The sequence below is a fragment of the Oryza sativa genome, chromosome 11 (genome assembly GCF_034140825.1).
Source record: "Oryza sativa Japonica Group chromosome 11, ASM3414082v1".
Classification (NCBI taxonomy): Eukaryota; Viridiplantae; Streptophyta; class Magnoliopsida; order Poales; family Poaceae; genus Oryza; species Oryza sativa.
Window position 1 is genome coordinate 24,757,657 of NC_089045.1, and position 12,406 is coordinate 24,770,062.

The 12,406-nt window shown below is 41.6% G+C and overlaps 1 pseudogene; it reads right to left on the reverse strand.

The window, feature by feature from the left end:
• Window positions 1-7,321: 7,321 nt before the first annotated feature.
• LOC4350849 (putative F-box protein At5g55150) lies at window positions 7,322-9,740 on the reverse strand (annotated as a pseudogene).
• Between the last annotated feature and the right edge of the window lie 2,666 nt (window positions 9,741-12,406).

Genomic DNA, 12,406 nt, shown 5'->3' on the forward strand with positions numbered 1-12,406 from the left:
AACTGGAATTCTTTGCAGAGTACTCCATCCATCTCATGTTATAACTCGCTTTAACTTTTCTTTTATTTTTTAGAAAAATATAGCAACACAAAACAAACGTAGTATTAAAATATATTCAATGTGACATTTAATAAAGCTAATTTAGTATCGTAAATGTTATTGTTTTCTTTATAAACTTAGTCAAGCTAAAAATTGTTTAACTAGAAAAAATGACTTATAATATAAAACAGAGGAAGTACTTAGGATGAGAGCTCCTTTGGAACAAGGTTCCGAGGGAATTTGGTACTGTAGGATTTTTGAAGGATTTAATTTTATAGCAACATTTTCTACATGGTCATTTGGATTGTAGAGTTGGGCTGGCAAATTTTATATGGAACCATTCCTTTCCTTTACTAGATGATGTTTTGTGCTTTGTTGCGGGATATATGTTAGATAATAGAGAAATGATGAAATGATTTGGATTGAAATATTATGAAAATGATTTAAGAATTATGATTTAGCATGTGTATGTTTAGTTTTAGAATGAAATAAATTGTAGATATAATTACTATATGGTTGCATGTTGAGTTTTGTGTGCTTAGTGGGTTGATGTGGTATGCTTACATGTGTTTTAGGAGTGCTAATAAATACTTTGCTTGCATGTTGAGCTTTAGGTATTTTGTGGGTATTAGCTTTATAGAAAGAAGAGATTTGCTGAAGGATTTTTAATATGAGCTCTAACCTTATGTTTTGATTTCCATGGGGAAGTCGAAGGCATTTTTTTTCTATTCATCTCTCCTCTTAACTCTATAAGGGCTTCTTCGGTTCACAAGTTTTTCGAATCACAAGAATAGAAAAAACATAAAAATTACGCAGGAATACATGTGCAAAATAGATGATAGGAAAAAAAGTAGAAATGGACTCTCGCAAAAGAGTCTATTTCGTGGAAAAGCTCCAAGCAAACCGTCATAACATCATCGACGATGTATGCCACCCCTCCTCTTTACCATCATCGGGATTCTAAAAATCAAACCTAATCATCATTTTAGTTCTGATTTATAGTTTTTAGATGTGACATCAACTGCTGCCACCCTACTCCTAGCCTTTATAACCCGCTTGCTACCCGCTCTATTTTTTGTCATTTGCCACCCCTTATCTCACTCGTCCATCTCAACTACCGTCTCCATGCTTCTTTGTTACTCATCACTTGTCTACCTGCCTCGTCGCTTCTCATCTTTGTTATCGTTGGCACCTTATAAAATCAAACCTTATCTCATCATTGGAGTTCCTTTTTATAGTTTTTAGACATTGCTTCTACCACTTTACTCCTTTGTTACTCCTTTGCTCGCTCTCTCATGGCAATCACCACATCCCTGCCCCTGTGTTGCCTATCCACTCGTTAGCCCGATCTGCCTTTCTTCTTTGTTGTCATCGGTCCCTAACAGCTAACAAAAGCGAAACATATCTTATTTATAATTATATTAAAGGTCTCACCAGCTTTTTTTAGATCATATTTTTCTATGGACTTTCCTTGGCATGCAGTATTTCCTACCTCCGTCTCATAATAAATGTATTTGTTAGATTCAAATTCGTCCCAAAATAATTATCACGATAGAGTACTAACTATCTCATTAATCATTTTTTATCTGAATTTCTCCCTATTCTACCCTAAAACCATCATCCTACAACCTATACACAATTTAGTGAGGGACACATTAGTCTTTCTTTTCAAACCTTAATATATACTAAGCAATCTAGAATTGCAATTATTTTAGGACAGAGGTAGTACTTATTTAATCTAGCTAGATCATAGCTTGTGCATTTACGCATTTAATCGATAATATGTTTATATAACTAATGACAATGTCATTGAGTACCTCCTATTAAATTTCAACTACTATGATTTTGATCTACCATGATCTATGTCACATCCTGATTTTTGTTTCAGGATTTATAAATTATCTAATAAATTATTATTAGAATTTATATTAAATGTTCTTTAATTTACAAGTAAAGTTAAATGTGGGAAATAAAATTTCCTAAATTTAAAGCATGGATGGATTTAATTTTCATTAAATTCTCCATGATTAATTATACTCTCTGAAATTTTCTCGGATTTTTCAGAGCTCAATTCCTAAATGATACAAAGAACAGTTCAGTAATTATTTAATCATTAATGATCTAATTATAATTATGTTAAGTGCTTTTCTTGTTTAAAAATCCTTAATTTATAAATTGTTGTCTAAAAGGAATTATTAGAAATGATCTTAAAAGCCTAGAAGAGAAGATCTAATTTTAATTAATAAATTCCAATATAAAATGGGGCCAGATAAAATTTCATTAAATACTTTGCTTAATTCTATAGTTCCTAGATTTTTCTAGGATTTATTTGAGCCAAGGAAGTATTTTTAATAAATGGAATTGCATTTCATGAATAATCATAATTGAAAAAGGTTTTAAAATCCTCTTTTGGCTTTGGGCCGAAAGTCGGCCCAAAACCCTCTCTCTCTCCTCCCCGGCCCAAGCTGGCCCGCAACCAGTCCGCCGCGCCCCTCCCTCCTCTCTCTCAGCCGCTGACAGGCGGGACCTACCTGTCGGACTCGTCGTCTTCCTCCGGCCGCCGCCGCCCGAACCCTAGCCGAACCGCGCCGTCGTCTCCTTCCAAATTCGGCCGCGCCTTTCCTTCTCCGGTGAAATCAATTGAGGGGAAATGTTTCCCGAGATCTCCTCTACCTTTTCTCTTTTGGAATCATCCTCTAAATCGCTTTGGAAATCCGTGGATTCGAGTTCGATTCGGATCGGTCTCTTTCCTCCGAGCCTTAACTTTCCTTCTCGTCGCCGGTCGCCGTGGGCCTTCGCCGCCGCCTCCTTGCCCCTATAAAAGGACCCCCAAGCTCGCCGCTACCCGTCGCCACCCTTGCTTTCGCCTCTCGCCGTCGGTAGCGCCCTAGCACCGTGAGACCACGCGCCGCCGTCGTCGCCGTCGCTCCAGCCGTGCTTCGCCGTTGTTCTAGTCGTCGCCGTCGCTCGGGAAGGTCGCCATCGTGGTCGCCGTCGCGTCGCTGTCCTCGTCCGCCCCTCCGCCGTCACTGAAGACCGCCGGAGCATCGCCGTCGTCGTCAAGCCGAAGGACTCCGCTGCCTTTTCCTTGACGCCGCCGCCGTCCGTTCATCTTCCGCCGCTGTTTTGGTCGTCGGTGAGTTCGTCGCGTCGCTCTCTACGTGCTGGTGCCCTCCGTTTGCGTCCTTGCGCCGTCGTTCGCCGGCGAGCATGCGCGCCCGAGCCGCCGCCGGTGGTGACGTCACCGCTGACGTCATCGTCGTCGTCTCTCGTGGTCCGGCCGTGGACTGGTCGATCTCGGCCGTCCGTTTTGGATAGGATCGATCTCGGCCGTTCGTTTCCGTGAGCCGTCGCCGTGCACCCGGTTCACCGCAAACCCTAGCCGCTGACGCAATAAACCTTTTTTTTTCTTTTCAAAAATAATTCATTATTGCGTCATAATTCAATTAAAATCCATATAAGTGTTTTAATCCGATTTAATCTTTGAAAATTCATAACTAATTCATCTTAGCTCGGATTTAGTTGGTTCAAGTCTCTAAATTTTTCTAGAATTGAGATCTACATGTTAAAAATATCCACATGTACTGTTCATGCTTGTTTATATACTGTTTTGGTGTTTTTGCTCTTTTCTGTTTAGATTCCGACGTTTCCGGAGAGTCCGTTTTCGCAGGAGAAGAATTTGAAGAGTTCCAAGGCCAGCAAGGCAAGTCACACAGATCCCAAATAACCCTTTGAGCATGTTGATCCCGTTTAAAGCTATTGTTTCTATTCAACTATTGCATTTATTTTCGAATGTCATTGATTGGAATTAACCTATTGTTTGTTATAGCCCTTTTGTTCTTGATTACTTTATTCCTTGATACCTTGGGTTATTATAACTTGACTAGTTGAGCTTTATATATATTGGTTCAGCTAGATATTAGATATGACTGCTTAGCCATGCTTAGAAACATTAGCACACTATTGGGATAACTTATGACTCACTATTATTTAATGATGGCTTAATGATAGTTCACGATGGTCAATCGTGATTGGTTAATTAATTACTTGCCAACTAAAACTTGATAATGGTGGGTTGTGAGCACATGGTTTTGAGAGTCGTGCTCATGACAATTAAGGACCGGTTCACGATTTTCGGTTGTGAAACATTAACCGTGCCAACCACAAGCCAGCGTGGGCAACGGTTTTACCTTTTGTATAGCATGGTTCATTGCGGAGCACCAGACTGAGAAGTGGCGGAGATAAACCCACGGGGGTCGCTGGGGAGTCCATGCCTTGTTTATAAGGGGGTGACTATGATCCAGGAACGGTGCGCTGTGGTGGATTGTGTTGTGCGAGGGGTAATGTCACAGCTCCTTTCCGAGGTACCGTGGTGGTATTGAGGCACATGGTGACATGTTGTGGGGCTGTGTCTTGTGGGTACAGTGGTACACCTCTGGCCAGAGTAAAACTATTCGAATAGCCGTGCCCGCGGTCATGGGCGAGTCTAACAATGTCTTTCGTGATTAGTCTCACACTTCTCACCATAATAAATGATGATATAATTGGTAATAATTTGTTTAGCTCCTGGTTTGGAGATAGATCTGTGCAGCCGGGTATGGTTGTTCAGGATGGTTGGGCCTGTGCAGCATGGGTGTGCTGTTCAGTGTTGATTAAAATTTCTGATTAATTACTCCACTGTTTTACTTCTCTTAAATGTTTTGCTAAATGCAGCTTTTGCAAATGAGCTTATATTATGCCATCCTTTGGTATCCTTGTGCACTTTGCATATTTGCTGTGTGGCTTGCTGAGTATGTCATATGCTCACCTTGCAATAATCAATCAAACCTCAGTTGAAGACAAGTTGCGAAGGAGAAGACGTTTGGCTTATACCCCAGTTGAGCTGCCTGTGGGAGTGGAGCTGAAGCCATCGCTAGACCGTTATTCCGCTGCTGTTTTCTTTTCTTTTGTAAGTGTGTAACGTTATTTTTATGATGGATTTGAATATTAAATTGTCAGTTTGTGTACCTCGGCTGATTCCTGGACGAGGATTTTATGCACAAATAAGTTCGGAAATTACTAGTGAATTTCCGGGCGTGACAATCTAACAGTAAATATTTTTCTTTAATTTATGTGAAAATTTCTAAACCTCAAGAGTAAATTATCTTCTTTTAAGCTATCTTATTTTAGAAGATAGTATGTTACAACCCTATCTGTAGATTTACTTTCATGTTATCATAGTTTTATATGGGTTTTTAAATGTTTTGAAAATAATGATTGAAGTTATATTTTCAAATTATGCACCTGCCCGATCTGCATGCATAGATCGTACTAATGAAGATATCAGACCTTAAATTTTATTTGCCGCATGTCTTAAGGCTTTATGAAATTATGCATATATATGCTGATTTCTTGGTAGCATACTTTGCTTCGCTTCTAGATCTATTGTGAGATATCTCAGCCTAATTAATCTTTCTGGTATCTTGACATGTATGTACGGCATGATGGCATGCAGACGTATATTTGCTATCAATAGCCATGTATGCATGGCATGCATGCATATATCTTCGAGCCACATAACATTGATTACTATAATTCAATTTGTACTCTAATTACCGTCCAATCATGGATTACTATAAAATCGTTTTGTACTTTAATCAATCAACCCGTCCGACTCCTAATCAATCAACCTGCCCAATTCCCATGTTCCATGTTAGATAAAGTTGCTTTCTATTCAGACTCAATATTGTCCCGAATAATCTACACCACTAAAATCTAGTACCAGTACGATCTAACGGTGTAAATATTTTTCTTTTCTTCGATTAATGTGGGAATTTCTAGCCTCCACAGCGAACGTGGTGCCTTCTTTCAAGGCTGTTTTAATAATATAATAGATGGTTAGGTAAGATGTGAATAAATTTAGACATGAGTTAATTTATGTGACAGGTAGTTACAAATTGTAAGAAATTCTTGTATTGTGGTACACATTTCGAATCTATAATGCTTATACTTTGAATGAAAAGAGTATTTCCAGTTTTGTTGAAGTACAATTTGTATGTGTTGTTGTTTTTGTAGTTTGCCGTAAAGATCCGCTTGTTGCTTGTCAAACCCCCACTGTTCAGCTTGAAATTCATAAGGTATTTATCTATTTCATATAAAATAATTTTAATATAAACTATATTTTATTAGTTATTAATTTGGAAATTTAAAGTTATTTATTATGGTGTTATGTTTTATGTGCAACACTTGTGTGATGTACAGGGTGATGACGCATTCAATGGACAGAATTTTGGTCTTGATGTGATTTTCGACGAGTCCATGGATAATAATAAAGAGGATGAGGTAACAATGACCTATGCCCGTTACTGTTCTGCACGAGATCATGTTCGATCCGGCAAGAAAAACAAAGAGATATGTCACCCCTGCTTTTTCAAATTTGATCAAGTGGTTCCAATCCACAAGAACGAGGTTAGTATTTTTCCATTTAGTTTTCTCTCTTTTTTTTTGCTTTCCTATTCGACTCCCTTATTTGGTAACAAACTAACAATCTGTTCCTATTTATGTCAGATAAAAAGCCATATCTCCAATAAACACAACACCGATGGGTTCTTGTGCCCATCCTCTGGTTGCACTGTCAGGGCGTGCACATTGGGGGATATCGGGCTCCACCACCTGTTTTGCCATGAGAAGAAGAATGGTATGGTTAACAATTTTGTACAAATGATTAGATTCTTAACTTGGTTATAACTTTTAGAAGTGATTAACTTGGTTTTACCTTTTTAGGCTGGTGGACGTATTACCTGTAGATTAATTGGAGGAGGGTTCGGCTGTGGATAGAAAGAGGATTCGACTTGAATCGACTGAGAAAGCTTGTTCAAGGCTATTGACATTTGCAAGGCTTGTTCATACATTGTCCATGATATTAAGCGTGACTGCATGAGTGCAAACCTGAGATGATTTCCACGGGCATTTTGTTTTTCTTCGAGTTGGATTTAAAACATATATCTGAACTCTGGATTCTGTAAATCTCATATGGCTCTGGTATCGTAGTCTTGGTTGCGTGCCTTATAAGGAAGGCAGGATTCACAGGCCAAGCAGGACAATTAACTACTGATAATTTCCTGATGCTTTTCACTTCTGTTTGTTGCTATTACTACCTCGCGGTAATTTCCTGATGTTTTTGAGTTATTTTTGTTGCTATTACCTTGCTACCTTGCGGTACTGAAATTGCAGTACACTTGACCAGAGGCTTAGAAACAAGAAATTGCGGTAATTCATATGGAATATATGACGAAGCATCCAAGAACAGATGAAACTAAATTTATTATCACGAAAATCTGATCAATGCTGTAAATTGAGTAACACACCATAATCAGAGTAAAGTAGGATAAACTCATGACTCATTCATCAGAATTATAATAATTCTTGAGCATATTATCCAGATATGTTTGAACACCAGAGTACATACATAGATGACCGGAACTACTATAACATCACAAACTGTGCGTTTCCAAACTTATTTTTCTAGCATTGGGTGTCATCCAAACAGGGGGAGGCCAGTTCGACCAAAGCTGAGGTGACACAATTTCCTCAGCGCAGTTGTTTTCCAGGTTGAACACTCCAATATCACGGCAGCCATTCTTGCATCCTTTAATATAGAGCTCTCTATCATCACTGAGGTAGACATGATTCGCCTTCAGCAGAGGATATTCATCAGCACGGAGACAAAGCGATTGGTTGTGCCCAAGAATCAGCACATTCTCACCCAAGTCGCATGCTTCCACGAGCATTCTCGCTACCAAGTCAACCTTGTGTACTTTGATCATGGTGGTATTCCAAACATAAGACTCATCATCATGGTCTGCCTCGAGGTCATCCGATGCATCTTCATCCTCGTCATCCAGCGGATCGTACGATCTCCACACCTGCAATAGATCACCACACGGAGCTCGGACAATGTACATGTTCTCGCACGTAAAGCCCTTCACCTTGTTCAGGACTATCTTCCGTGTGATTGCCGGGCCACTGAGATCATACTCATAAATTTCTCCTTCTGACGTCAAGGCATACAACAACCCATCCCGGAATATGCAGTCCTCATAGTCTTTGTGTGGCGGCAGCCAGGTCCACTTATCATCCCCTGACCTCGCAATCGAGAGCTGCAAATGAGGATTGTGGATGAGCACCACAATAAAGTTTCCCCCAGATGGATCGGAAGACACGATCGCCTTGTTGAAAAGAAAATTCCGCAGCTCATCCGGAGCAAGGATCGAGGGTGAGTCGGAAACCGTCATGTCCTGTATACCATGAGTACTTGTACTTGTGGACAGCACCGGAATCGTCGAAGATGGGCTTCACCTGCTCAATGGTGGTGACAGGTGGCAGGGCGATCTGCTTGCCGGTGATGGGGTTGACAAGGTGCAACTCAGACCTCTCGTCGGCGGTGATAATCCAGCCATGGCTGGATCCGATGATAAACCTACTAGGCAATGCCGGATCCAGGAGAGTCAACATGTACGCCTTCTTTTCCGCTAGGCTGTAGAGACCTGTCGCCTTGGTGCTGTCAGACTCAAATGTGTACAGCAAGCATGGTGTCTGCTGCGGCTTGCAGTGTCCAAGGCTGCATATACTTGTGTACGCAGATCGCCAAGAGTTGCAGACGGAACCGGCCCGAATGAGGTCAAGGATCTCCAGGGTGCTAAAGATGCTCATCAAAATGTCCTGTGGGAGCTCCATCAGTGCCACTGGATGGTGAGATTTAGGGCCTGTTTGGTACAGCTCCAACTCCTAAATATAACTCCTGGAGTTGAGTATGGAGTGGAGTTGTGGAGCTGCCTAAACCCAGCTCCACAACTCTAGTACATTTTATGAGAGAGCTCCACCCAACTCCACTCCCAGTTTTGGTGGAGCTGAAACTGTTTGGCTGAGCTCCAGCTTCAGGAGGGGTGGAGTTGGAGCTGGAGCTGTGCCAAACAGGCCCTTATTAAGCAAACTACTCCCCTTGCTATCAACTTATCCTGATCTGATCCTTCAGAGATTTACTAAGAAAACTACTTGCAGTTAACTTATCCTGATCCTGAGATCCTTCAGCTGTTCAGGACTCAAATCTCGAATCCCCTTATTGGCAAAGAAGAAACCCCAACTTATTCTTGCTCAAACCTCTCACACTGTCAAAATCATGCTGCTGAATCACTGAAGGCAGCAGCAGCAGCACCCCAAAAGCAGAGTTGTAGTTCCTCCTTGTGAAAACCCCACCTCTAATCCCTAGTTAACAAGCAGCTATTCTTGCTAGAAATAATCGTCTTCCTGGTGTATGTACCTATATAGGAGTAATAAATAAAAGCAAAGCCGATCTCTGCCCGAGTAGGAGATTGACGAACTAGACTCCCGCTGTTTGATTGAGCCCTAGTCCCAAACGGACTAGGGCAAGAAATCCCCCACAACTGACATGACATTCAGATCCCGCCATTGCCCATTCATTGCCAATGCCTCGACCAACACTGGGAAGATCTATTACCGACCGAGACCAACCATGTGGAAACCTCCAGCCGCAAGGAGGCTCGGAGCGCCAGATTCTTCTTCCCGCTGCCGCGCCGGAGGAGGAAGGCCGAGAATCGGGGCCAGGGGGATTCGTGGTTCGTGGAGGGAGGAGGAGAAAGGGCGGCGGATGGGAGAGCGAGAGAGAAAATTGGCATAATCCCATCGTCAAACAGGTACCATCCGGGCTTCGCCGAAACACCATTTTCTTCTAATTATCTTTTTCCTCTAATTTTTGCTGACCAAAATACCAAGCAAACATATAGATTACATAGTACATATCACCCAAATATCTTGACATGCTATATTTTCATTACACTAAATTACAGAGTATAAGACACTATCTCCACAGCATAAATAAAAAATATTTTTTACATCACTAAAAACTGAGTTTCAGTTGAGAGTGTCTTTTTTTGATGTTGTGGAGATAGTACGCTGCATATTATGTATTCTGGTGCAGAGAAAAAAAATAAAATGTAAAAATATTTTAGCGTATTTATTTTATAATTTATGTATTTTTGATATACTTAAATTGGTTCAATTAGGGACATTTTGGTCAATAATGATGAGAGGAAAGAGAGAATTGGAAGAAAATGGCATATGGGCAAAGCCCATCAATTGAGAATGGTATTTCGGCAAATCCTAACTGCATAGTGGTATTTAGGCGAAACCCCTTTTTGACAATGGTAAAATGTCAATTTTCTCGAGACGAGATGACACAAGTATGCGACCAATCAGGCCCACGTGAGGTTCAGAGCCCACGCGGGTGCATTTCCGAGCCCGTTTAGTTCTAAAGCCCACGTTTTCGGATGCGGTTTCCCCGTTCCCGCCTCTATTTTCGATCCGTGTTCGCGAATCATAAAATCTACATAATGGCATATTGTCCTAACGGGATAGACTAATGACTACCCAATGCTCCATGCCTCATCTTGACTCGTCGTCTACGTAGCGTCATCCACCACCCACTGCGTGTTCGCTGCTCCCTCCGTCCTCTGTCCCCCTCTCCGCGGCTATGACCACTAGCTACTGGCCACCAGAAGCCGTTCCCTTGCTGCGTCAACTGCAACCCTATCTGAGCCGGTCATCGACACTATCTCCGGGAAGCCAACAGGAGTATGGCCGCGAGGAAGGCTGCATAGGGCTAGATGTCCACGGAAGGATGGAAGAAGATGAGGGAATGGCTTTTCTAGGAGTTTGTCGTCTGCATCTACTCACAATTTTGTCTTCTTTGGTTGGTGCTTTGATTTTGTGCTCAGGGTCAACGGAAGGATAGGGGTACATAGTGTTGGAGAGAGGAAGAATATGACTTATTTGGTACCAAACGATACTTCTAGGAAGTAGGAACCATACTTTTATACCTTTTTTTCGTTGTTACCTGGCCTAATATATAGTGTGGTTCACCTCGTGTACCAACCGGGACCAAAGATCCTAACTTTAGTCCCGGTTGTTGTTTCTAATCGGAACTAAAGTTTATATAGATCTTTAATTCCGGTTGGTATTAACAACCGGGAGTAAAAATCAATATACCGTATATAATCCCTTTGCACGTATCCTCAAAAATTTCTATCTCCTATTCCTCCTCACTCGTATCCTTTCCTTATCTTCCTATTCCTCCTGTCTCTCTCACACACAGTCTTATCCTCTTTTCCCACAGTGCCGGCGACAAGCGGGCGGCGGCGGCAAGAGATGCGCACGGAGGAGGGCGGTGGGTGGCGGGAGACGATGCGGTAGTGGCCGATGGCCTGCGCGGCGGTGGGGCCAGCGGGCGGTGGTGGCCCGCGCGCGCGGAGGAGGAGGCCGGAAGGGCGGCGGGCCGAGGGAGACGGCGCGGCAGCGGCCGGCGGCCTGCAGGGCAGTGGGGCCAGCGGGCGGCGATGGCCTGTGCGCGCGGAGGAGGAGGCTGGGAGGGCGGCAGGTCAGCGGTTTTTTTTTTTAAGAATTTGTGATTGGAGATCTGAGATATATTTGATTTGTGTGTGATGTATTCATGTGATGTATTTGTGATGATTTTTGTAGAGCTTGTGATGTAATTTTTTAGAATTTGTGATGTATTTGGAAATGATTGATTTGAGGATTTAGAGATATCTTCTGTTATGTGATCTGTTGGATTTGTGATATGTGATGATTTATTTGGGGATGATTTGGGGATGGAGTGAAATCAATATTCAATGTTAAAAACAATAAAAAAAAAGTAGCAATCAGTCCTGGCCTGGCTACATCTTTAGTCTCGAATTCTCTCTCTCGGTTTACTACCCGGGAGTAAGGGGGTTACGAACTGAGAGAGATGAGGAGTTCTCTAGTAGTAGTACTAGAATTAATATAAGAGGAGCGATGAAGAGAGAAAATGCCTTGGACTTCCGAAAGAAAATCAAAATAACCAGATTTGAGCTCATGTTTGAAATCCTTCAAAAATGGAGGCAAAGAATGATTCCAAAGAAAAAAAATTGCTAGCGCAAGGACCACGTAGAAAATGTTTATATGAGATTTGAGTTTTCTTTTTAGTATTGTTCAACCTTACTAAATTTGTGTAAGTTTCGATGTTACCGAATTTTTATAGCTGGTTGCATGTATTTAGTTTGATGCCTTTCTAAAATTTGGTAATGTTTTTATTAGAGGAAAATTCTGAAACTACCCACCTTTTTAGATCATATTAGTAAGATTAAAAATGGCAATAAACTGAATATGCCCATCGTGCCCCATACCAAAGTACTCCCTACTTGGGTGGTTGGTTGTGGTCAGTGACCTCTATGTTAAATTGGGTGCGTGAGTATGTGCTCATGTGGTGTTATGCGTTGCATGGAACCTATTGTAAGGTTTAAGTCTAACTCTTTGTATTAGTTTTGGTAAGGGT